The following is a 27445-nucleotide window of genomic DNA, read 5'->3' on the forward strand; positions in this document are numbered from 1 at the left end:
GCAATCCGTGTTTCTGTGCTGGACCCCACGGCTGCTTTTTCTGTAGAACTCCAATAGGTGTTAACTCCATGCCTGCTGCAGGCTCTTGTCTTCTGCAGGTTGTCTTTGGAGGTTCTAGGACTGCTCCACACACTGGGCTTTGCCTTGCTGAGCCTGCTCTCAGCTTCTGGCCACTTTAAAATTATCTTAAGAACCGCTGTTCCTTTCTTTAATCAGTAAAAAAGCCCAGAGCTCCAGGTTCCTTTCCTCCTTTAGCTGCAATTATATTATTAAGGGACAAATGTCAGCCCTGCATGAACCCTGCTGATTGATGATGCTCTGGCTGCAGCCGCTGCCCGCTCTGCAGATTGTTTTCAATGGTTCATAAAACCAGACTATATTTTCAGGGGGGTGACAGTGGCTGAGCGAGGTAAGGGATTTCTGCCTTCTAAATGAAGATATATTTGAAGTGAGCGATACTTCCCTGATGCCAGGCTGGTTTTCCAGAGCACATTTGCTGTGCCCTAGGACTTGGAGCTGCTGCCTGTTGTATTGCTGTGCTCCTGGGCTATCAAGCTGCCGGGGCCAGCAGTGCCAAGGTGTCTCTGGAGCTGCCTTGCTGGGTGTGTCAAGATCAAAGCCTGAGTGCTCACCATGGCTCAGGCAGTCCAAAGATTTGGGTTTATAACAGGGAGCCCTTTGGCATTAGGGGGTCAGTATTGCTTCTGGGCCAGCCCATGGTGCTTGATGTCAGGTGGGCACCAGGGCAGACATGATACCTGAGTCTTCATCACAGATGTCCTTCAGCAGCCTGTAAGAGCTCTTGGAGCCACCACCTCACTGCGGGTTCTGCTTTAATTGATGGTGAAACTTCATCCGTGCGGTATCGATCATGGTATTTCCTAGAAAGTGACAAGGAAAAAGTTAGGGAAGTGCTTTCTGCCCATATAACACGGATAGATCTTCCTGGCAGCTCCTCTCCGCTGCTAAGCTTTGATTGCTTTTCCCAGCAAGTGCTTATTTTTGGTAGGTGTTGCAGATCTCCTTCTCAGGGGTGATGGTATTCTATCTGTGAAGCTTCCATGGCGCAGACTCATCCTTCAGAGAGTCACTCAAGCCATCCTCGAGCAGACAGGAGAGGGACTGTGACCTTGCGGCAGGGCCGTGGACACAGACGTACGGGGCTGTCACTGCCAGGGGATTGGATATTCCCTCCAGTCGAGTGCCATGAATATTAAAATTCACCTACCTGGGAAGGGCCTGAGTAACTTTCCATCACCCAACTGAGGTTTCACAGTTTGGAGCCGCTCCGGGAAAGGCTGAGAGAAGATCAATAACTGCCCTAACGCACCTCATTAGGGACTCTCTTGACCTTGACAAGCTTTAAGAAGAGTTACTGTTGTGCATATGAAAGGTTGAAGGCAGCAAAAATAGGCAGAGTGGAAGCACAGAGGGGAAGCAGGACGAGCTAAAGCTGCCATAGTGTTTTATGGATATCAGAAAAGGTTTCATATGTATGTGCTGGAGAGAAAAAAAAAAAACCACAACAGTTCATTCACAAAATTCAGGTGTACCTGTTTTTAGCACAGGGTTTTCTGCCTTTCCTCTTTGAGTCAGCTGCTGTGCTGGTGTGGCAGCCTTGGAGCCCCGTGCCTCAAGGAGCCTTGTGCCTCTCCAATGCTTTGGGCAGTGTCAGGAATATCCACTGCAAGACCAACTCAGAGACGTCCTTGTAGCTCCTCAGATGAACTCCTCTCGCAGGGAGCTGGTGCAGACCTCAGCAGACACCTCACTCAGACACACAACTGGCATGGGGGCAAAGCCAGGGGTTCCCATGGCATCCTCCTAAAGATGTGCCAGATGCAACAGAGCAGGAGATGCTGGAGGAAGGCAGGGGAGGAGTAGTGCAGTGGTACAAGGGAGGTCTCAGTGGGGTGAAGACAGCCTGGACATTCGTTCCTGCTCCTGCTGTATCTTGCACTGAATGATCAGTAGCTGAACAAGCTCAGAATCAGTCCCCAGTGCAGCATCAGCAGGTTATCACCAACTCTGCCCTGGGAGAGTCAGTGGTGGGATCACAGGGATCTGGATCATATGTGGATCATGTCAGTGATGGGATGGCTCTTTGGGGTCCGGTAGGACGTGGTAGCACTGACCCCTGAATCCAGGCTGCTTAGTGGAGTGTGTGGCCTCCTGTATCCTAGACCCATCCCTTGCCCACAGCAGGAGCTGCTGGTGGAGACGGAGAATGTCTGCCTTGGTGGGCACTGCTCTTACAAAACGTCTGTGCAGGAGTTTGGGTTGGAGGGGACCTCTGGACCAGCGTGGGGGCTGATAGTCCCTGGGCAGGTACCAGCAGCAAACGGCAAGGCTGGTGGGACCACCTAAATCAGTCTTGGTCTAAAGCTACAGTGGGCAGAGAGAGAAATAGTGGGAGAAGGAGAGAGGATTTGGCTGTTCAGCTCCTGGGCGCAGGCACAGCTTATCCCCGTGTGCTCACAGGCCATTATACAACCTGTATCTTTCTTCTTTCTATTTTTTTTTGTAACATGCCATGTTAGTGCTTTATTTGGGAACATGTTGGGACACTTAATCGAGCGTTTAATTGGCTTTGTAACAGTGGATTTCTGAGAGGGCTGAAGGAGGAGGCAGCTTTAGGACCAGGCTGCAGTGGAGATGCTTGGTTTTCCAGCTGTGATGGGAGCATCTCAGACTGAGTTTTCTGGTGTTGATCCACCTTGCAGAGCACCATGGTTTCTCCTAGTGAGCTCAGTGGTGTTTTGCAGTTGCATCTCACAGTATTTAGGATCTGTAAAGTTCCATGGAACAAAATAAGAGAGAGGAGAGTGGCTGCCAGTGGTGAAGCGTGTGGGCATGCTGGGGAAAAGCCAGTGGGGATGCTGATGATGGGATGTGATTGTTGGGGATGGGTTTTGCTAGCTCAGACCAGGCTCTTGTGTTGAGTCCCTCCTTCCCACATCTAAACTCTGTTGGTAAAGTCCATGAGCAGGACAAGCCCGTGTGGGCAGTGCAACCGTGGGATGCACTGGAGGGATGTTGGTGCCATGCTGCTGAAGGAATTCAAAGCCTTCATCACCATGTGTGTGCTAGTGAAGGCTATGTCCTCCTCCAAGGAGCAGTACTGAGTAGTTCAGCCTTCAACCCTTGCTGTGTGCTGGGATACCCTTTTTACCCAACTATGCATGTGCTGGGTGAGCCATGTGAGGTGAGGACTAATATCCCATCTCCCAAGAAGTACATTGGGTGTTGGAGAAAACACTGCTGGGCAAGGGAAGAAATGACATTTCTTTCTATGGAAAGAAGTGGCATTATCAGTGTGGTTACAAGTGGCTGCCTGGGAGGTGGCCAGCTGGGTGTTCCTATTCCTCCTCCATTAAATCATTGAATCAGCACAGAATCCCAGAATGGTTTATGGGGGAAGGGATCTTAAAGCTCATCTAGTTCCAATCCCCATGCCATGGGCAGGGATGCCACCCACTAGACTAGGCTGCTGGTGGGGCTTTGCTGGAGGGACACAGCCTGACCCTATCAGGGTGGTGGCACTGCCAGGAGGTGCAGGATGGGGAGCTGAACCATCACCATAATCCCTCTCCTCTACTCTCCCTGCTCTGCAGCATAAACTCTGCTCTACTGTGAAACCAAACCTTCCTCCCCAGTGGAGAGGGAAGCCTTGTATAATTAATGCTGTCGGGGCAGTCGGGGTTCTGCAGTGCCGCAGTGCCCGGGACTCACCCGAGCTCCGGTGCAGCATTCCCTCCACACAGCCATCCTCTGGGCAGCGAGGAACAAGCAGCGTGAGCCAGGGCACTCCAGCCTCTCAGTTAAAAACATTAAACCCCACAGCATGTTAAAAGGCAGAAAGCTGAATGGACTGGGAGGGTGCACCGAGGAGCTGGCTGCTCCTTCCTCCTCCTCCTGGCCTGGTTACTGGGCTGATGAGCTGGGGAAGGTGGATGGCACCAGCCTGAAGCAAAAATAAACACCAAAGTGAAATAGAAAATAAAAGCAAGCTCGTTCTTTGAAGCACACCGAGGCTCTGAGCCCAGGAAGGTCTCTGAATGGATATTTTGAGCGACGTTTCATTCTTACATTATCCAGACTGGGTCTCAGTCTCAGTGGTGGATCTGTTAGCGTGGCCTGTGGCCACCTCACAGCCACCTTTCCAATGATTTTTCTGTCACAGGGGTCAGGGACTGAGTGGTTAAAGGCCTTTTTGGTTGACATTTGCTGCTTAACTTGAGAGGGAAATGTTTCGTAGGGACAGTTTGCAGAAGCCAGGTGCCCATGTGGCACCCCAGGGCAGGTGCCCACTGGCAAAAACAGATGCTAGAAACTGGTTTATTTTTATCATTTATTCATAATTATTTTCTGCTCTCCCAAAGGAAATCCTTGGGATGGCTCCTGGGGACCTGCATCCTGTTGTATGGATGAGTTGGGTGCCAAACTTTTACAGGCACTTTGACCTCCAGGGGGTTCATCTGCCTCTTCTCTGCTTAAAAGCCTTCACATGGGGACAGGTCCCTTGACCTTGTGGACCCTGGCTTCCTACACCTGTGCTTTCTCCACAGAGCAGAAAAGAGAATGACATATCCCTCTATTTTCCACTCCCCATTTGTTTTCCAGCCCTCACTGAACCTCAGTTCAGGGCAGATGATCATCCCTGCCATTTAAACCAAAACAGGTTCGTTTTCCTACATGTCCCTATTTTTTTATGCCTAACAGCAGGTGCTCCACTGGGCAGAGAAAGCCATGCTGCAGATTCCTTAGTGCTGAGATTATATTTATAATATAATAAGATTCCTTATAAACCCTGATGCTTCCATGGTCTCATTTTTCACGTAAGGCTGTAAACCAACTCCTTTCCAACAATCTGGAGTGTAGGAGGGATTAGCCAGGAGGTGCCATTATTAACATAAGTGACTGTAATTGTAAGCCAGGGCATTAACAGAGGTGCTCGTGCTTGATCCTGCAATGATTGCACTCTTTTCCATCTTCGATTTTTATCCCGTTCCTGCTCCAGTGAGCGAGTGGAGAGGCTTGTCCAGAGCTTAGGCTTCTGCTTTTCCTTCTCTTGTGTGTTCACCCTGCAATATTTAGAAGGCACAGGCAATATTTAGAAGCCCTCAGGGCATAAAATGCTCCAGCAAATGTTCAATAGATCCCTGGGAAAATGGGGAATTTTTAGGAAATGTCCCTTGAGAAGCTGACAGAGCTGAGGAGGGTGCCAGGTGCTAGTCTGGGGAGATGCCTCCTGGGGCTTGCCTGCTTCCTAAGGACAAATACAAACTGTGTTTCTGTCTGCTGTGAGGGTGGTGAGGCCCTGGCACAGGTTGCCCAGAGGAGCTATGGCTGCCCCGTCCCTGGAAGTGTTCAGGGCCAGGCTGATTGGGGCTTGTGAAAGTGTCCCTTCCACAAGGGTTTGGAATAAGATGATCTTGAGGGTCCCTTCCAACCCAAACCAGTCTGTGATTCTATGACCTCCCAGCACAGGCACAGAGGGAAGGCCAGTACCTTTCCCTGTCCTGTGCCCCCTGCATGTCTACTCGGGGCCAATGGCATCAGCGTGGTTGCTCTGCCACCCAATTAATTTTAATTTAAAATCCCCCAAATTTTAAAGGCAATCCTGGCTGGGCATAAGAAGCTGGGTAAGAAATGGGACACAAAGTTTAAAGGGGAAGAGTAGCCACGTCTTTGCTGTACCCTCAGGAGACTGAGCGGGAGCTCATGTGCCTGCCCTCTGGGAAAAGGACATCCAAAATTATTTATTACTTTGTACTTTGCCAAGAGTTTCTAAATATGCTGTTAGAAATGGCACCTAGAGAAGTGAGATCTCTTAGAAAGTACGCAAACTGAGCTGTTACAAGTAAGCAGCCCATTAACAGGAATGCTGGCACCTTCTCTCTGGGGAAAAAAAAAATCCTGGTTTTGGGTTGTTAAATGCTTGTTTGCAAACTGAGTGGGGGTTGTTTCATAGTCCTGGTGCAGTCACAGCCAAACACGGGGTGCCTTTCTTTCCCCTAGGAGCAGTGGGGAGCTGGAGTCCCAGGCGAGGGCGATGCCAGGGGCCCAGGAGTTAAATGTCCCCCCAGCCTGGGAGTATCAGCTTGGGAAGCTCAGCCAAGGGAGCCTCCTGTTCTGACAGAAGGGAATAGCAAAGTTTTTCTTAAAAATTGCTTAAATTGTTTGTGTGGCAGAAATGAAATTTGCTGGGGGGGGTCAGAGGTATAGCCCAGTGCTGGATTCACTGCCTAGCTGAAATGCTTTTCTCTTCTGAGGCTGTTCCTAGAGCTGATATTTAAAGCTGTTCAGGAGCTCCTGGAAACGATTCCCCGACAAAGCAAATCGTTTCAGCTAATTAAGAACCTGATGTGAAAGCCCCAGGTAATACTTTGCAACTTAAACAGCTTTCTGGGGCATTTGTAAGAGAAGCAATTTTAAAGGAGCAGCTGCTGGCATTATGTTTTGTGTGTTGGAGGGCAAGGTGGAGGCACACAGATCTGGGGGGATGCAGCTGTGGTTACTGTGATCCTTTATCCTGCTGGTCACAGTGAACATGGAACCAGGTGAAGGGGAAAGAAGGAACGTTGGAATGTCATGGCTCTTGTCCCGTGAGAATGGAGTCTCCAAGCATCCCAGTAGCTGCACTGGTGGGGTACAGCCTCTGGGGTGCAAGGAGGCTGTGATGGGAGGTGGCACAGTGCTTAACCATCTTCCCAACATGCCCTGCAGTCCCAGCTCAGTGCTAGACCAGTCCCTGCATGCTTCTGTCCTGATCCCCACTTGTGCAGAGGCTCAGAGAGGAGGAAAAACCAGGGTGCTCTGCAGAGCATCCCCTGTGTTTCAGGCAGGGAAGATCCAGCCCTGAGAGATGTTCAGGCTCAGCCATGCAGAAATCCACGGTGACACCAGGGAAGGGAACAGTCCCAGCTCCCCCCAGCCCCTCGAGCAGGAGGCAGTGGAGCCCAGGCTCCCTCTCGCCAGGGCTGGAAGCTTCTGTGAGGGCTCTGCCTCCTTTGCTGAGGATTATTTCAGTCCTGTTTCTGCCTCACCGAGGCCATGCTGAGCCAACGCCAGCTGTCCCTGTCCATGCCAAGCAGTATTTGGGAAGCAGGGCAGGCTTTTCCCTGTCTCTGCTCTCCGTGGCTGTAGGTCCCCCACAAGCAAACCCTTGAGCTGCCTCAAAGCTCATCCTGGCTACAACCACCAAAACCCTCCAGACCTCCTCAGCAGAGCATGGGGCTTTATTTCCAAAGCCTTTTCTTCGCTGCTGCTTTGCCTCCTCATCTTCCCACTGCCATCTGCTCTGCCTGCTAAAATAAGGCAGCGTGCGGTGGGTGAGCTGTGCTGTGCTCAGGGAGCCCCGTGCTGCCCTGCCCAGGCTGCTCAGCACACAGTGACCCTCCACTGGGCATGTTGTGGCCTCAGGGAACAGGAGGGGAGGGTTTGTGTCCCCCACACACACACTTTCAGGTTTATCTCTCCACGCTGATGAAGAGAGTGGTACCCACCAGGGTGATGCTGTGCAAGGGACTTGGCTTCTCATCCTGGAGATGCTCATCCCCCACCTGGGGCAGATGGTGACTTGCTGAGACTGGATTCCCAAATTTTAGACTGTTAAGTGAAATAAACCCTACGTTAGGAGACCTTAAGTCTGTGGAGAACAGCCTAAGTCCTTCATGCCTCTCTGATCCCTTGACGCTCTCTCCTGTGCTCTCCTTGTGGAAGAGTCACTGTAAGGAAATGCACACAGGACCACCTCTACCACCCTTTTCCCTGCAGTGATGAAAAGTCTCGAAGGCAATTTTTCTGGGAGCCCCTTTGCACCCCACGAAGTGGATACCCAGGGCTAGATGGGATGGGAGTCACTCCATGCCCTGCCCTGTGGCAGAGCATGGTCCTGCCTTGGCTTTTGGCACTTCTCACAACACAAAACCAAGAAGAAAGGTGAGGCTGGGATGTGGGGAGAAGATGTTTTGCACAGTTAGCACAGAGACTTCATTGCAATGGGATACTGGAAGAGAGAGTACAACAAAACGCTGCAACCCAGAGGGAGAATTTGGGGGAAATGCAGACACCTTTGGGAGTGATAAGAGGGCTTTTTTAATTGAGAGATCTGCTTTGGGATCTTCAGGTGGGATCTCTGAATGCTCTGTGTTTTCCCATGCCACAGCTAGAAGTCTTTGGCCATTGTTTGTGCTGTGACTGGGAGATAAGTAGCAGCCTGTGAGCTCTGACACGAGGGGCTTTTTTAGGGCTTTTTTCTGTTAGAATATTTTTAATTCTTTGGAGTTTAAAGAGCACCTGGTTCCCAAGCCTGTTGAAGCAGTAAGCGTTGATTTCAGAAGGGTTTGATTGACTCAGAGAACAAATATTCTCAAAAAACCCACCCTAGTTTGGCAAAGAAATGAGATATTTGGTTTGGGAATAACCCCAGAAAGCATGGATGTGGGTGTGAGGACAAGACCTGTGCTGTGGGTTTGCCAATTGGCTCTGCAGGTGTGGGCTCTGTCTGAGCCAGGGCAGCGTCCAGGCACTGGAGCTGGACCCTTGGGATCCACATGGCCAAGTGCTGGCTCAGGTGAGGGAACTGTGGCATCAGATCCCACTGGCTGCCAGGAATGAACACCCGCGCTTGGGTCTGCGAAGGAGCTGTCAAATTCCCATCTTTACATAATTTCCTGATTTACTCCAAGCTGTTAAGTATGACCAACAGTCATCTGCTTGCTGGGAGCAAATAGGACATGAGGAGAAGAGGAGCAAACTAGAGCTAGGCAGCAGTATTTTTAACAAATCTGGGTTTTTCTTCAGGCTGGAAGTCAGGGGAGTGTTGCCAGCCTTTAGAGGAGCAGGTTTCTGCAGTGGTCTTGAACAGCTCTTAAAGTGGAGCTTCTTAAATTACTTATAGGGTTTATATGAGGTGGTTCCTCCTGTGGCTTCAGGAGCTAGGAGGTCCCACAGGCATCTGTCTGTAGAAAGGGCAGCCGGGGAAGGAAATGCCTTCACAGATTATTTTAAACTGAGTAAACATGTGATTCATGTGATGTTCTAAATTCTTTTTAAAGCAACCGTTTTATGTGGACTTCACCATTTCACTTCATTTTGGCTTCTTAGCTTCATTCTTGCTGCATTTACTCTTAAAATGGAAAATCTCAGCTCTTCCACCCTAGTTCCTACCTCCTGGCTCTGGAGAGACCCGCCACTGTTGGTGGGAACATCCATCCCAGGTCAGAATCACCATCAAATCACTGCTTGGCAGCTAGGGGGCTATCAGCTATTTGTAACAGAAATTTAAATTAAAATAAGGTGGTTTTGAAAAGAATCTGAAGTTTTAAAGTAATTCTGGAAGATGATGAAAATTATATTGGCCCCCCCAAGACACATTATCCCTCTATAGGCAGTTCATGATGCCTGACTCCATCAAAATGCCAAAAATCTGGGCCGTAAGGAGTCCGGAATCGCTCAAAATGAGTGCAGACAGTGAGGATGGGGAATGCTTTCCCAATGAGGATGGCTGGGAACTGGACCCAGGCAGGAGGGAGATGCTGACTGAGCCACTCCCGCTCTGCCATGGGCAGCAGGCCAGGGGATAGGAGAGGCTGTGCAAGGCATGAGCTTGGAAAGATGCTGTGCTGTGTGTAATTTGGGGAGTAAAATGGCTCATCCGTCTCCGTTGTAACAACTCATGTTTCTAGAACGTTTCCCAGCCTTTTACTGTAATAGTTTATTGACCCGCACAGCAGCATGAAAGATTACGAGAGTTAATTTTTCAAGCTTATCACTTGATTTATTCCATAAAGGTAGTTCATTTAATTAAAATATTTCTGCTGCTAGAATCGGGATTCACAATCTTGAAGCCTGGAGCAGGGCGTGTGGGCTTTTTTGAAGCAGCAGTCATTTAATGCGGTCAAACAGCGTCGCCCACAGAAACCAAAGCGTCCAGTTCCCCAGGAATGCACATATTTCAGGGCAAAAATCGTGGATGCAGATGTCTGCTCTCAATGGTGCATCTCCTTGCCATGAAAGGACTATGGGAAGGGGGATTTCGTGCATCTCAGCAGTAGAGCCCTGAGTACCCTCAGCCATCTCCACGTGGGGTTTTCAGTCTCTGCCAACATAGGGTTGTCTCTTGGGAAAGTATAAGTATTTTTAAGGTTTGGAAGGCATTATGTGACTGCGCAGGTATCGCAGGATGTCTGTCTGTGACATTCTCAGCTTCCAAGCTGTACCACTGATGTCTCCCCAACATACTTTGAAAATGGTCCATCACGATTGTGAAGTAGGTTCAAATCCCCTTTGCTGCTGCTGGACTGGTTTGGGGTGAGGGAATGAGGGACTGAGCAGCTCATAGTGGGGAGGAAGCTGAAGCTCCCAGAGATGCACATTTTCTTCTGGTTTGGAAATGAGAGGCTGATAGACACTTGGGGCTCTCTGCAATTTAAAAGAGAGCAATCAGACAGCTTGAATCTGCTTTTATCAGATGCAGCAAATTACTAGTTGGATGGCTGGGTATTTTAGTCAACACTAGTGCCTATGAAAAAAGAAGGTTTTGGTTAAATAAGACTCCTCTGATAAACTTAGCTTTTCTTGGATTTTCTTCCGTTCTGTTGGAAAAACACATAGAATAGTGGATTTGTTTTCTGCAGAGTTGGCCAGGTTTCCCTTAGCAGGCATTATTTTGCTACAAACTTGAAATCTTCCGCATGCAGGTTCAAATGGTTCCTGAGGAGACACGGTTACTGCGTCAAACGTGTGCGTGAAATAGCAGAGTGGCCACGAGGAGCACCTTGTACCTACACCAGCCCTGCTCCAGTGGGGACTGGGGTCCGTGGTGACCAGGTGCAGGCTCTGCTGGGCCCTCTGTACCTCTCCTGGGCGTTATTGTGGGGTTATTATCATGCAGCTGGCGTTCAGAGGTGCTCCTGCTGCTGCTAACCTTGGCTGAGAAACACATCCCGATAATGGGGGCTGTTCAAGATAAGGCTGGCTGGCAGGCTGATAAATCTCGTTAGGGAGTACTGGATCACCGAGTAAATTACAATGCACGGCCGGATCGATTCAGACAAAAATGAACAATATATTACTTCTTTATCAGTCAGGGAGAATGGACTCCTGGCTCTGTGCTGGTGGGTTTGGGTGCTGGATGCGGAGCTGTGGTGGATGGTAGTGATGGAGGTGGCTGAGAAGATGCAGCTTCTCAGTGGGTGCTGGCAGTGCAGGAGTGGGAATCTGGGCAGGGTCCTCGGGGAGGGTGCACTTGGAGGAACTGGTCTGTGTGTGGGTGAGAAGGGACAGGGAGCCTGGACAAGAGGAAGGAGCCACGTTCCTCTGTGCTACATGGTTAGATGATGGTCAACACAGCCTGGTCTGTAATGACTGTAAACGATCCAGACAGCTCTATAAACATCACGTTGGAGCAAAATGGGAAAATTGGAGCTTGGCATCCTTGGGACAGCCATAGCTAATCTGTGAAAACCAGACCAAACCCTCTGCTGCTTTAATACCGTTGGCTGGATTTTATTGTGAACAGAAAATCTTCTTAATTCTTCATCCATTTGGATCCAGTCTCTTGGAACTGAGCTGATAGTTAATTTAGCTCTTTCTCTGAGATGAAACAGAGAGGAATAGTAAGGCTCAGTGAAAAGGAAAATGGAAAGTGCTTTCAGCATCAGACTTGCTCTCTTGTTCCTCCTATTTTTCTTACTCTTTGTGATTTTCCTTTTTCTTAAATACTCAGTGCGTGCTCACATATCTCCTCCCACCATGACACCTTCAGGTGCCCAGCCTGGATATGTGATTTCACCCACTTCTTTGGGAAGATGCTCACTGCAGGAGGGGACATTGGTTAGTGGTCAAGGTAGCAGAAGGTGTGTGGTGATGGCCAGGAAAAACAGGAGCACATCCAGACTGGAAGTAGCAAAAGAGATAAATGAGTGTCAAAGCTGCTGCCCAGTGGTGGCAACTGGGTGAAATCAAGGGTAAAATCTGAAATCTGTGAAATCTGGATGAAAGTGCCGAGGGGTGACCAGGTGCAGGTGGGGGTGGCCAACAGTAACACACAGGATGAGGAGGCTGGGGGTTGGCCTCCACATCTCACCTCCTCACCATCCTGAGGCAAACCCGCTCTCATTCATCTCCACCACCATAGCCCTGCTGGGAGCTGGCACCTCTGCTTCCCGTTCCCAATGGCAGCTGGTTTATTGCTGGATGTGTGCATTAGTGCAGGAGCGTGGCAGCAACACTGCTGCTCAGCAGACCATTCCCAGGGCAGTGGATGCTCACCCGCAGCCCTGGGCATTGGTCCCATGGCTTTTAGACAAACCAAAAGCATCAAAGTGCTCTCTTCAATATCCTACTGATTTTGGAAAATGGTTTTTTTTTTTTAATGTAATGAACTGGAAGGAAATATGTTGAGTGGGGAGCGATTTCTATATATATTCTGCAAAAACACCGGTTTCCAAATTTTGGACAGCTGTGTACCCTTTTTTAGCAGCCCCTTCACACAGCCCACACAGCACCCAGGCTCTCGCCATCGGCTCGTTTGGAAATACGCTTCCTTGATTGCAAAATAGTTTAAATCCTTTGACTTAGAAACATTCTTGCCATTCAAAAAGGATTATTTTTCTTTTAAAGCTTCAAAAATACAGAAGGTTCTTCCTGTCACAGCAGCTGCCCTAATTTTGGAGGTGGTAGAAGATGGACAGGGACAAGAGGGGGGAGCCTGGCTCATGGCTACGGCCGCACAGGGATGCAGGTGATGAGATGCTCCCAAGGTGGGAGCTGCTGAGAGCTGAATGCCAGAGCTGGGGATGAGGGGGTTTATTCTGGGGTCTCAGCCAGACAGTCTAAACTGGTTGTCCAACTGGCCCCTTGGCATTTGAGTCAGTCAAGGTGAGCTTCTTTCCCAGCTCTGTGGAATAAAATTATTGGGGTCCAACAGTGAAATATCGATATCAAAAAGTAACGTCAACTTAACTAACACTGTAATTCCTGATAACATGGAAGAGTTGGTGGCTTTTTCCTCTAGCCTCTGTCAAGCCAAATTTGGGAAGGACCCTTTCTGGGACCCCTGGAACAGCTGAGGAGACAACAGAGCAGGATACCTGTCCACTGGTCAGCACCCCAAAAAGCTCATCTGTTTGCTGCAGATTCAGACAAGGAACCTGGAGAGGGGTTTGGAGCACAAGTCCTGTGAGGAGCTGCTGAGGGAGCTGGCAAGGCTCAACCTGGAGAAAAAGAGGCTCAGGGGGAAACCTCTCTCTCTCTACAACTACCTGAAAGAAGGTTGTAGCCGGGTGGAGTTTGGTCTCTTTTCCCACGTAACAAGTGATAAGATAGTGTAAACAGCCTCAAGTTGTGCCAGTGGAGGTTTACATTGGATGTTAAGAAAATTTCTTCACTGACAGAGTTGTCAAGCAGTGGAACAGGCTTCCCAGGTGGAGTCACCATGCCTGGAGGTATTTAAAAGACATACATGTGGCGCTTAGGGACATGGTTTAATAGTGGACTTTGCAGTGTTGGGGACTCGATTATCTTAGAGCTGTTTTCCAACCTAAATAACTCCATAATTCTATGATTCCACCTCCACTTTGCCACAGGACGGGCTGCCTGGGATGGCAATGCCCTGACCCAAAGTTACAGCTGCTGGGGTTTGCAGCTGGGCAAGAATCTGCAGGTGGTCCAGGCTGGCCATGGTGGTGCCTCTCCTCTGGCCGCAGAGGCTCACGCCACTTTCCCCTTCACCGGCCCGGCCATCGGCTGCTGCGGTGGAATAAGCTGGACTTGGCAAGAGCACAGCTATTCCTCGAAGGCGAGTGGAGGGGAGCGTTGCTATTACTCATCAGTCAGAGACTTTCAGCTGGAATAATCCTCCGCTGGTTATGGAGAGTGTTGAACCACAGGGTGGGAGGCTGTGAGCCCCACGGGAGCCACTTCACTGACCCTCGGTGCATCCCTGCCACAGGCAGGGGCAGGGGAGGGACATAATCCCCAAGAGAGGCATGGAACAGGACTGCGATGGCCACTTCAGCACCTGGCTGTTTTCTGGCTCTCCATCTCTACTCTGCCTTCCCCTCTCCATGGCACCAGTAAAAGGGATGGATGGTGGGGGAGACACTCTGCTCCTGCTCCAGGTCCCCTCCGGATAGATCTGGGGAGGGCGCATTGGTGTGATACACACCATCTCCCCTGTGGCTACTATGGAGCCGGGGCTGGAAGATGCCCCTGCTCATGTCCTTCCCTTCCCTCCCTGCACACTGACAGCAGCCCCAGCGCTCAACCATGGTGTGCAGCTTCTTCTGTGTCTTTTTTCCACCTGAGAAAGGTCCCAGCACAGAGAAGGCAGAGGGATGGAGTGGAGCAGATGGGAGACAGAAAACAAGCCCTGCGAGGCAGAGCTCATCCCAGTGAGCTCATTACCCTGCGCTGCTTTTAATCACATTATTGGTGTGAAGGCCAACGACACATCACACACATCTAAAATAGAGCTGGGGAGGGACCATCAGCTCCATCAGCCCGAGAGAGGCCACGAGAACAGATAAGAATAGGCTGTTGCTGGAAAACACATCACTGGGTTGCTTAGTCAACTCCTAAATTTAGCAAGGGATTGAAATAACTGTGGTCTCTTTCAGTGGGGCTGATCTGTGAGCCCAGGTTGCACTAATACTTGCCTAGTTGATGGTAATGAAGTCAATTAGTGTGGAGCAGTTGGCAGCCAAGGAGACTTGGCTGTGGAAGGTGTGTGTGGTTCCCTCTCTGCCTTTCCCTGCAGATGGACCTGAGACCTTGTGGCTTTACACTGGAGGAGCACTGGCTCCGTGGGTGAGGGAGCTGGGAAAGGGGAAAGATGTGTGGGGAGCCCAGGGAGCCTGCCAGCCCCCCTAACTCTCCTGGCCTGGCAGAGTGGGCCTGTATGTGGCCAGCTGGGCTTCAGAAACACAACCTGCTCTGCTGACCAGCACTTGGGAGTTATGTTTAGTGCTCCTTTTTTATTTATAGGTTTTATATACATATATATATATATATATATACACACAAATGCTAAGTTTCAGAAGCAGCACACATATGCCTGCGGTTAGCAAGCACACATGCAGACAGCTCTACATCTAGCTTGAGTGAGATTTTGAGGTGTTTTTAGAGGAAAAAAGGCACAATCAGGACAACAGAATACCCCGTGCTTTCTGCCCTGTCCTGGAGGTGGCTGTCCCATGGTGGTGTGGGACACAGAACCCCACGCTATCCCCAGGGCTGCCCCTGCCGGCCTGCTGCCCCCAGTCCCCCTTGGTCTCAGTGCCCTCCTGGTGCTGGGGTGCTTGAATCCCCTCTGGTCTGTTCCCACCACAGATGCAGATCCCACAAGCATTTCCTGTGTGTGCTCCATCTCTCCTCCTGATCTCTGGTGTTCTGCCGTCACTGCACGGTTTTGTTTCCTTGCCCTCTTTTCAAATCCCATCACTGCCTCAGCCTCCTAGGAGAGATAAGGGCTGGGATGGAGGTAAAACCAGGCCTGTGGTTGTCGGCCAATGGCACACAACGTTCAAAACACCCTTTGTGATCGTGCCCTGGTTGGACCATGATGTGCATCCTCCCCTCCATAGGCGAGCATCCCCAAGAAGAGCCTTTGGCACAGGTCAGCACACTCCCCCTTGCCTCCCAAAACTGTGGCAGCTCGGTCAAAGGCATTTGGCAGAGGTGTGGGGAGGGGATTTGGAGGGATTTAGGAGCTGGGACAATGGGCTGAATCCAAGGAGGAGCAAGCATCAGCCAGTGCTCAGGCAGCAGCATCTGAAATGAATGAGCACCGGGGTTTGCCCAGAGAGGCTGCTGGCAGAGAGAGCATCTTGGCCGAGAGGAAGGAATGGCACAGGAGCACTTAGAAGGTGGGGAACCTGCCAGCCAGCCCCCCGGCACTGCCTGAGGTGGGTCTGAAACAGCCCTGGCAGCCAGTGATCAAGCATGACTCAGTCCCTTTCCTCTAACACTGTGCTAAAAACTGTCCACAGCACGGACAGAGCTGCAGTGTTCTTAGAACAAGGATGCAGAGTGCTCGGGAAATGGGATCACACAGTGAGATGCCCCCATTTCTGCTGTGAGAGGGTGTGTGGAAGGTGTCTGGATGTCAAGAGCCCTCCTAAATGGGAGCTTTCCTGCAAGCAGGGCCAAGAGGAGTGCTTGGGAAGTGATTTTATGAGGTTCTTGTTAATTTGGATCTTGATTCAGATACCAGAAGTGTTTTCCATATTTTCCAGGCACCCATCTGTCACAGTGATGAGCCCTGCACAGTACTTGTCAGCAAATAAATGAAATATTCTGGTGAGATTCACTGCATTTAATGCTGGGAGATGAGATCTGGCTTGCGAGATACTTATACCTCATGCCGCTTATCTTATTTTGTACAGATTTTTGTCCCGGTATTTTAATAGATACTGTTTTGATTGTGTAAAATAATACTGTAGAGCAAAAATAGCTGGGCAGAGTCCTAGGGGTGATATTGTCGGGAGCTATTTGCGCCAGGATGAAGATCATGGCTGAGCATCTCCCAGGCACTGGAGAGGTTGCAGTGAGAGTGTAGGGGGTGATGGGGATGGTGGGACTGGTAGCCAGGAGCTAAGTGGGGAAGCTGGGAAGCCTCTGGCATCACTGGCTCCCACCGAATCTCTCAGACCTCCAAGTCACTGAAGAGAGGATTCATGTGCAACTGTGATGCTGAAGCTCTCTGGCTCCATCGTTAAAAAAACCCAGCAGCGCTGGGGCATTCAGCGTTTAATTAACTTGCCAAGTGGTAACGTTGACCAGAATTATGCGGGAAGACTTCTATTTTAGTTAATTACAGTTTTGTTGTAGCCCATTAGTAAATTAAAACAATTGCAGGGTAAGACCCAGCAGAGGTTGGCGAGCGCGGCTGAGGCCACCTGCCAGCCAGTTCCAGAGCTCCAGGGCGGCTGGGCACACCCCCATCCTTGCAGCCCCTCAATGCACACCAATCCCACGTATTGCCCACCCTCCCTCACCCCCTGGGAGGGAGCCTGGGCAGCAACTGGCACGGCAATTGCTGCCCCTTGAGCAGCCTGCAGGAATTGCAGACTTATTCAGCATCCCCCAATAGCACTTTCACAGTGCACAGTTAGAAACTGGGATGGTCATTACCACTTGAATATGATGCCTTGAAGGAAGCCACATGTCCTCAGTCCCTCATGCCTTGCACCTGGGGCTCTGTCCTGTCTCTTGTGACCACACCACCACCGCTTTTCTCTCCAGAAACCCACTTTTTCCATAACTCCTCTGCAAATCCCAGTGGTTTTGAGGTGAGGAAGGCAAGGAGCCTGAGGCCTGTAAGCTGATAACCAGCTGGGCTGGGCAGCCCCCGGCACCCTCACCCCCCTGCTTCCAGCTGGCTGTTTTCCAGTGTGCCCTGCCATGCCAGCACCTCTTCACTTCAGATGGCATCTCAGGTGTGCTTTGGTTTCATCCCTCTAATTATTGATGCTCTCCTGTGCCCGGAGCCCACTCTGCATCCCGGCAGTGTTGCCCATCTTCCCTGTGTGCCACAGCCTTCCTCAGCTCCCCATCGCCTGCGCTCCATGTAGTTAACCCCCCATGCCCACCCCCATGGTGGTCCTGAGGCAGCAAACCTCAGTGCCAGGCAAGCCCCCATCCCAACCCTGATCAGGGCCAAGGTTTCCAGCATCTTTAAATGTGGAGACTCAGACAGGCACCACTGTGCTTTTGCCATAAGCTCCTTAACCGCTTTCCACCTCTTCGAGGGGCACCCTGACTTCCTGGATATCCATGGGTTTGGACATGCAAAGCACTAAATACAGCCTAATTATTATTATCTTCGTGGGATCTGGTTAATCTCGATGGGGATTTACAAGCTGTTAGCAAACCAGACGGTCCTCCAATGTTTGCATGTTTCTCAGGGGCAGCTTAATCCCCTTGGCCGTGTTCACTGGGAAATGCCCGAGGCCAAGTTATAAGGAGGAGGGAGCTGCTTCAGAGCCCATCCTCCTGAGAGGGAGCAGAGGTGCTGTGGGATAACCAAATACTGAGCTGATAATGCTGCAGGACCACGGGAAAGGGATGGATCATTTGTCAGAGCAGAGTGTAGGGGGCTGGCACGGGGCTGGGAGGTGCCTCAGCTTCAGCATCCTTATGGAGCCTCTAAGTTTTACCGCCCAGATGCAAGACAGGTGTCAGCGCTGGGGTTGATGGGGCTGCAGAGGTCTCTTAAGGATGGAATGAAGAGCTCTAAATGGTTTGCCAGAGGCATTCCCTCAGGCACGGACAGCTTTGTTTGCCTGCACCTTCCCGCAGCTGCCACAGGCAGGATTTCTCGCTCCCTGGTGTGCGTGTGGAGCCGGGCAGCTCACAGCTGCTGCTGCTGGAGCGTTCACTGCAGCCAGCGCCGTGCTGGCTGCTGCAGCACGGTCTGTGCTCACACACGGCTCCACTCGGCACTGGCTGTGACAGGGACAGGGCTCTCCCACAGCTTGGCAAAATTCACTGGTTTTCTGCCATCCAAGGCTGTAACCGTGCAGCGATTTTCCACAGGGGTTCAGGCTGAAGCGCAGCATGCTGGACTGTCAGCAAGGTCTCCCAGGAAGACCCCAGAGGTGCTGAAAGAAAAACCAGGAAGGGAAAATGCAAACTCCGTATACGCCAGCCTCTTGTTTTGGATGTTTCCAGGCTTGGCCAGCACCTCTCATGGCTGGCAAAGGCCAAGGACCCCCTCCACCTGCCCTTTCCCTGGTTCAGTCTCCACGCTGTACCTGTGCCTTCCTGCTTGCTTTGAAAGATGAGGAGCATTTCAGAGTGAAGCTCCACAATCTTTTTGGCAGGGCTATTTTTAACAGAGATAGTTCCCTTATCCACTTCCCAGTGCGTCCCATGAAGAGTGAAGCTGTCACATCTGTGAGAGCACGATGGCAGGGTGAGCTGCTCAAACTGGGGCAGCTGCCAAGAGGAATGGCTGCGGAGCCACAGCTGGGAGGAACCTGAGGGAGAAGGCTCAGAGCAACCTGCAAAACCATTAGATCACAGAATCATAGGATGGTTTGGGTTGGAAGGGACCTTCATGATCATCTCGTTCCAACCAAGGGGCAAAATGGGCATGTCATGGGCAGGGATGCCTTTTCCTAGAACAGGTTGCTCGAAGCCCCATCCAGCCTAACCATGAACACTTCCAGGGATGGAGCATCCCCATGAAAGGGATCAATACTGTGCTTTCCTGGTTTTGGAGGCTTTGCCTAAGCCTCCTGCTGATGAGATTACACCAGCAGTGACTTCTGCCTCTCCATGGACACAAGAGCCACCTCATCAGATAAGACCTGATTGGCACTCAGCATCCACAGTTGGTACTTGGTGGCCACTGATGGTCTTCCATGGTATTCCTGGGCTTGAATTTTGCCCTGGAAGGGCAAAAGCATCCATGCCCATCCCACACCCAGAGGTCTGCCAGCCAGCATGGTCTGGCAGGCTGGGACATCAGGAGCATGGGCAGTGCCCTGGATGAGGCAGGCTGGGTAGTTCAAGGCAAGCTGATCTCCTCCAGCTCCTGCAGGACCATGCTGGGAGCTGGTACGATGGCATGGCAGAGAGGGATGGGCAGGAGCTGAGCTGAGCTCTGCCCTGGCACATCCAGCCCGTCCCCTCTGCATCACATCCCTCTCCTCACTGCCTGCATCGGGGAGGGAGCTCTGGTGAAATAAAATGGGATCCCTGAAAGAAAAATGAAAGGTCGTGTATTTCCATGAGGCAGGGTTTCAATTTGTGTCACACAATCACATTTCCTTCTGCAGTCTGGAATAATTACACAGCGGAGCAGGGCGAGCAGATCTGATTCAGAGGCACGGGGACAAGAACGAGTTCTGAAATAAAAGAAGACAAATGCAATCATTAAGATACAATAGGCTGCACTTGCCCCTTAATTAGACTTTCTCTTTGATTAAGCAGTAATTAAATATTACCGTGCTGAAAGGGATTTTTTTAATGGCCCTCTGAAGCCCTAATGTATTCTTAAGATGTTTGTGTGAAGAGCAGGGGCTGCAGGGGGGAGCTGGGGATGGGAGGATATTTTATGTCTGCCCCATCCCCACAGGAGCAGCCCTCCCACCCCTCTGCTCTCCAGAGGGCGTGGGCTGGTGACTGCTCCTGGGTAGGATTGCTGCAGGAATGAAGTGTCCATGGGGAAGCCTGCTCTTCCTGGCCACCCCCAGCATCTCATCATAACCTGGGCAAGGCTATCACAGTGCTGCTGTCCTGTAAGTATGGGAGTTAATGTCATAGAATAGAACCATGGACTTGTTTAGATTGGAAAAGACCCCTAAGATCTTGGAGTCCAACCATTACCCCAGCACTGCCAAGCCCATTCAGCTCTGTCCCTAAGCACCACATCTACATGTCTTTTAAATCTTTCAGGGAAGGTGACTCCACCACTTCCCTGGGCAGCCTGTTCCAGTGCTTGACAACCTTTTCAGTGAAGAAATTTTTCCTAATATCAAATCTAAACCTCTTCTGGCACAACCTGAGGTCGTTTCCTCGATGTCGTTTTGGTGAATCTCATTTTCTACAGGCAGACCCGTGGCCTCTGTGGCCCCAGGGAATACAGCTGGCTCACAGCCCTGGCCCCAGGCTGGTCCAGCTGAAGACCAAGACCACCCCTCTGACAGTGTGACAGCTCCTCAGGGCCTGTCCCTCTGAGGTTGGCCACCCTGAGCTTTGGGAGCCATGGATCAGCAAAGGAGAAGTCTGGGAAAAGGTCCTGGAGCATATTTGTGCTGTTAGCAGCAAAACCAGAAAGACTTAAGATGCTGAAACATCTAAAGGGAAGGAAATGTCAGGCCCCTATTCCTGGACATTCCTGGGTGGGTAAAAATAGTCCTTGGGCGACCCGGGGGGGGAAAGTGCTTCTGATCTCTTAATGCAGAGCCCCTGCCGTAGCCCTGCGGGCTCTCTGCCACTCACAGCCCCGCTTGCCTCTGCTTTTTCCAGGCCATAAAATGACAGCTCTTGCTGAGAATTTCACTAGATGAGATTGGCTTGTTCTTTTCCTGCACAGCGTGTACTTTGGGTAGTATCTTCGGGAAATTTTGGCGTACTTGTGTACCCAGTATTTTTGTTAACCTAGAAAAAAAGATCCCTAGGCATTATGATTATGCTATTAAACCTTTATTGTATCAAAGAAAACAAATTGGAGCAAGCGAGGAGCTGTATGGAGCTGAGAAGTGTTAAGCTACGGTAGTAATTGTTTAATTTTGCTTAAAACCGAAAATACCGCAGGGTTGGAGAATGAAAGAGCTGGTGGTGCTGAGGGGTTGTGGGGCAGAGTGTGCAATCCCTGTGCTGTACCCATGGTCCCTCCAGCTGGACATCAGTGGGTTCTGGACAGGGATAGGGGTGGGTTTAAGAAGGATGTGGATGGTTTGTAGGGTATGGCTACACCACTGTGCTCCCCCCCACAGCTGGTTATTTGGTTTGGGTGGGCCAAGTCCTTTGCACCCTGTGTCCCATCAGCAGAGCTCCTCGCTGAGATCCCTGCCTGGGGGGAAGCTCCCAGAGTCTGAGCAGTGTTTTTCCTTCCTCTCTCTTGCAGAAGAACGAATGGCTGTGCTTGAACTGCCAAACCCAACGGCTGCTCGAAGCAGCCTCGGCGACCCTGCCGGATGCACGCCTACCCAAAGCACGTCCACCCGCCCCCGCCCACCCAGCCGCCCCAGCGCCGGCCAGCAGCAGAGAGCACCCACACCGGCTCCCGCGCCCATTGTAGCGCCCGCCGAGCCAGCGGCACCCCCTGAGCCACAGCCCTCGCCTGCCAAGAGCCTCCGGGCTGCCGAGCAGAGCAGGACTATGAGCCCTGTCCCAGCAGAGAAGAAGCCCCCAGCACAGGCAGAAAAAAAGCCCCCAGCACAGGCAGAAAAGAAGCCCCCGGCGCCGGCAGAAAAGAAGCCTCCGGTGGTGGCAGAAAAGAAGCCCCCAGCTCCGGCAGAGGAAAAGCCGCCGCCCAAAGCTGCCCCGGAGCCTTCCAGAGCCCCTGAGATCGCCATTCCAAAGGGGAAGAGCGTGACCCCCAAACCGGAGGTGGAGACCAAGGAGAGCCGGGCACTGCCCGAGGCACCGCGGGCCAAGGAGCAGGAGGTGAGCTCTGAGGGTGCATCCAGCTCCCAGCATCCCCAGAGACTGCATCCTGCCCCAGGCTGGCTTGGTGCTGAACCGTGCCTCTGGTGGCAGTTGTGCTCACAAGTGGGGAGAATTATTCCAAATTAGAACACAAACCATGTTGTCGAGGCCATTTGCCCCAGGAAATGGTCTTTTGGGGAATGGTGAGTTCCAAACACTGCTGTCTCAGCATTCCCAAATGCCTTAGGACCTTCAGAGGCTTCATGGCAGCATGCTGGTATTTGCCTTCTATTTATTAGGATTACATCAAGTTGGGCAAAATGTGATAGTTCAGGTCATCTCTGGCCTTTGGATTTGTTTTAAAATAACATAAAGGCAGTTGGATTTGTCATGAAATGAAAAACTCGTTTCCCCACATTCCGTGTTGCAGCAGTGGGCATTTTTCAAGCTCCTCGTCCCACTTTTTGCAAATTCAGTACAATTTTGAGAAACGTTTGGCTGCCTTGGGATAGTGTAACCCCATGAGCAGCCATCCCAGCAGCAACCAGCAGAGCCCCCCATGGGGAGGGGATGCAGCAGGAGGTCCCCACCAGCCAGGAGGGGTTGGCTGCCCCCCTCACCGCTGTGCAGCCCCCAGGGAAGAGGCTCCTTGTGCCCCAAAATCAAGTGGTCTGCAGTGCCTCTATGCTGGCAGGGTGACAGGCCCTGGGTGTGATGGCACTCTCCCCATGGCTCGGAGGCTTGTCCCCCACACTGCCTAATTCCAAAGCCAGTGAAAGGGGCCTGTTTATTTCTGCTGTTGTCTAATGAGGATCCTGGGGGCTGCCCTGCTTCTGAAGGGTTGTTTGGGAGCTAAGGGAGTTGGAGACATGGAGGGGGCCCCCAGCCTTCATGCTGGGCTGGCTCCCAGTGCTGCCCAGACCTTCTGCATGCTCCCTGGGAGTGGGTTTTGGGGGAAGCAGGGGCAGCAGCTCTGGAGCCGCCCAGGTCTGACACTGTGCTCTCCCTTGCCCACAGGATGGGAGCAAGCCTTACCCCCCAGACCTGTCCCGCAGCCCCCAGAGCCTCAGCGACACCGGCTACTCCTCCGATGGCATCTCCAGCTCGCAGAGCGAGATCACCGGCCTGGTGCAGCAGGAGGAGGAGAAGCTGAGCAGCACCGGGCTGGCCGGGCAGAGCCCCCCCAGCCCCTCGGAGCTCACCAAGCTGGAAAGCAGCATGCGGCCCCTCCTGGAAGGCCGGGGTGCCCCACCGGAGCCCACCGAGCATGGCAAAGGCCGTTCGGAGACACAGGAGGATCAGCGACAACGGCAGCGGCCACGGTACCTCTCTATCACCCCCGAAGCCTTCGACTCGGACGAGGAGCTGGAGGACATCTTGGAGGAGGATGAGGAGTGGGATAACCAGCGGGAGCGGCGGGAAAGTGCTGAGTCCTCAGATGAGTTTGGCAGCAAGCTGCGGCACGACTACGTGGAGGACAGCAGTGAGGGGGGCTTCTCCCCAGTGCCCCCCCGGGCCAAGGGCCGGGAGGCAGAGGTGAGCGATGAGGAGTTCATGCGGAGGCAGATCCTGGAGATGAGTGCGGAGGAGGACAACCTTGAAGAGGAGGAGGAAGGCTACGGGTGCACCAAGTACAGCATCCCCAAAGCCGTGCAGAAGGCCGAGGCAGAGAAGGGCAAAGAGCCAGCACCAGCCAAGCGGCGCCTGCCACATGGTGCCAGCAGCATGTACACGGAGGAGAGGAAGGAGGTGGAGGCAGCAGAGGGTGATGACTTGAGCACGGCCCAGGGTGGGCTCCGGCGATTCAAGACCATTGAGCTGAACAGCACAACCGGCTATGGCCGGGAGATGGAGATGGGCCAGGAGGCGGACACCAGCCTGGACCGGGAGCCCGAGCTGGAGATGGAGAGCCTGACAGGCTCCCCTGAGGAGCGCTCCCGGGGCGAGTATTCCTCCACCCTACCAGCCACGACACCCAGTTACACCTCCGGCACCTCACCAACCTCCATCTCCTCTCTGGAGGAGGACAGTGACAGCAGCCCCAGCCGCCGGCAGCGACTGGAGGAGGTGAAGCAGCAGAGGAAGGCTCGGCACCGCTCACACGGCCCCTTGCTGCCCACCATCGAGGACTCATCTGAGGAGGAGGAGATGCGGGAGGAAGAGGAGCTGCTGCGGGAGCAGGAGAAGATGCGGGAGGTGGAGCAGCAGCGCATCCGGAGCACAGCACGCAAGACCAAGCGTGACAAGGAGGAGCTAAGGGCCCAGCGGAGGAGGGAGCGCTCCAAAACCCCCCCCAGCAACCTCTCCCCCATCGAGGACGCCTCCCCCACTGAGGAGCTGCGACAGGCGGCAGAGATGGAGGAGCTGCACCGCTCCTCCTGCTCGGAGTACTCGCCTTCCATCGACTCAGAGGCAGAGAGCTTTGACGCTGTGACCTCCAAGCTATACAAGTCGGGCAGCGAGTACAACCTGCCCACCTTCATGTCGCTCTACTCCCCGACAGAGAAGGTAGAGACTGGCCCCAGCCAGCCCACCAGCAAGCCCCTCAAGAGCGCCGAGGAAGCCTACGAGGAGATGATGAGGAAGGCAGAGATGATGCAGAAGCAGCAGGTCCAGCAGGCCCAGCCAGCCTCTTCCTTTGGCAGCACCTACCAGCAGGTCAGCTACCGCGGCACCGAGGGCCAGAACGGCTTCGAGTACCAGTATGCCGACGAGTACCGGTACGACAGCGGCCTCATGCGCCCCTCCCAGCCTGACTATCCCAGTGCCCTGCCAAAGGTGGGAGCAGTGTATGAGGAGATCCTGCAGACCTCGCAGAGCATCTCCAGGATGCACCAGTCCTCTTCCTTCGACCTGGCCCTCGAGCAGGGTGAGAAGGCAAAGGGGCAGGAGGAGGCGTACCAGGAGAAGCGCTTCCTCAATGCTGAGAGCGCCTACGCTGAGCTGTTGAAACAGAACGGTGGCCCGCTCACCCCCGGCACCAGCCCCACACAGCTCTCCGCTCCTGTCTCCTTTGCCAGCTCTGACAGCAGCACAGGCAAAATCATTCCTGATGTCCGGGTCACCCAGCATTTTGCAAAAGAGGGGCAAGACCTAGCCAAGGTCCAGAGTGCCCCGGCAGCACCCAGCCCAGTATCCAAGGCTACCACCACTCCTTATGCCTTCAGCAAAGGTGCCAGCACAGTGACAACAGCAGCGGGCAGCCCCGGGAGCACACTGCGGAGCTACAGCTCACCAGCTCCAGAGACCCCATCCATAGCTGGGAGAAGCTACACTCCAGCAAAGAGCACCGTCAGCTATGGCTCACAGACAGAGGACACCAGCAGAACCAGGATGGTGGAGATCAGCGTGCAGACAGCCAGGGAGAAGCTCCCAGCTGTGAGCGACAGCAAGCCTGCACTGCCCAAGACATACCCCTTCTTCAAAACCTCCAGCCCTCCACTCTCTCCCACCTCCCCCACGCAGAGTCCCACCCGCACCACAAAGGCCACAGCTGAGTTTTCCACGCAGACACAGAGCCCCGTCCTCTCCTACGAGGGTCTCTCTGCCGCGGCTGCTGGCCTGGACACGTCTTCCCCCATGGTGGCACAGGGGACACAGACACCGCACCAGGCGGGCTCGCCGCGCCTGACCCGGCAGGCCTCCTCACAGGACTCCCCCTTCATGGTGATCACACTGGCGGCCGACGCAGCCAGCCAAACCAAGCCAGTCAGCTCTGGCGCCTTGACGTCCCCGACCTCATCCCCCACCAGGCCAAGCCGGCAGCTGCTGGCCCACGGTTACACCCAGACACCGGAGCCAGAGCAGCTGGCAGGTGCCTACATCAGGGCACAGCCAGTGAAGGACCATGCCCAGAAAGCACCTGCCGTGACTTCAGCTGCTGACGGCATCACAGGGCTATACAGCTGGGGAGCGCTCCCTGCGGAAAACATATCCCTCTGCCGCATCTCCTCCATCCCCGGCACGTCTCGAGTGGAGCCAGGGCCCAAGGTGCCAAGCAGCAATGCTGTGGATTTGCGGACCGCACTGAAGTCTGCCCCCATCATCATAACAGACCAAGGCATGGATCTCACATCCTTGGCCACTGAGGCCAGGAAGTATTGCCTGACCCTGGACCACATCCCAAACCGGCAGTCCACGGCCATCCAGCCCTTGATCATCAACCTCAATGCCCAGGAGCAGCCCCATGCCATCATCGCAGCAGCCAGCACTGCCGGCCTGGCCATTGCCTCCCCCATGATCCTTTCACAGTCCAAACAACCTGTGGTCTATGGAGACCCTTTCCAGAGCCGTGTGGACTTTGGGCAGGGGACTGGGAGCCCAGTGTGCTTGGCACAGGTGAAGCAGGTGGAGCAGGGAGTCCAGACAGCCACTGTCAGAGCCAGTGGGGTAGCCAGTGGCAAGCCCGAGCCTGCCGCTGGCCCCCAAACCAAATTTGCGAGGTATGGCGTGCCAGGCCAGATGGCAAAGAAGGATGTGCTCCTCACACAGACTGGCGGGGTGCAGAATGCCGGTGGCCTTCCACAGTCCTTCCCGCCAGAGCCGGGCTCGGAGGTGTACCGGGCAGTGCCGGTGGAGCTGAAGAGCCAGAGCCCTCTCCTTGCCCTAGGCGGCAAGAAGTCCCAGGTGATGATGGTGCAGATGGAGGAGGCAGCTACTGGCCCAGTGACCAAAGTGCTGAAGGAGGAGGCACCGACCAATGTGCTGGACCTCACAGGCGTGAAGCCAGAAAGCCAGGTGGCCTGCTGTGACATGGTCTACAAGTTCCCCTTCGGCGGCAGCTGCACCGGCGCTTTCAACCCCACCTCTAAGATGCCAGAGAAAAAAGCTGGGGAGGCAACTGTGGCGCCTGGACGGAAAGCCAGCGGGCCCCTCTATGGCAGCAGAGAGCCAGAGCTGCCGGAGACCTTCCCCTACCGGGAGCAGCCGGCCCCAGCACCTGCACTCTATGAGGAGCAGAAATTTTATGCAGCTAGCGCCTTTGGCCGCCTCTACTCTTCCATGTCAGACACAAACCTCTCTGAAATTGGGATGGGCTACTACCACACGAAGGGGGATCAGCCCTTCCCCTCCCCGGCGGGTGATGCCGCTGTGGACCTGAGCACCATGAAGCACTCCTACAGCGTGGGCTTTGCTGAGGGGGGTTACCTGGGCCAAGGGCTGCAGTATGGCTCCTTCTCCGACCTGCGACAACCTGGAGAGCTGCTGAGCCACCCATTCCCCATGCGGAGGTACAGCTCAGCCTCCAACATCTACTCCGACTACCGTTTCTCGCCCCGGGGGGACCTGGCCAGCTTCCAGGAGTCCAGCCTGGCCCACTACAGTGCCACCACAG

The sequence above is a fragment of the Manacus vitellinus genome, unplaced genomic scaffold (assembly GCF_001715985.3).
Source record: "Manacus vitellinus isolate BGI_N305 unplaced genomic scaffold, ASM171598v3 scaffold_14_pilon, whole genome shotgun sequence".
Lineage (NCBI taxonomy): Eukaryota > Metazoa > Chordata > Aves > Passeriformes > Pipridae > Manacus > Manacus vitellinus.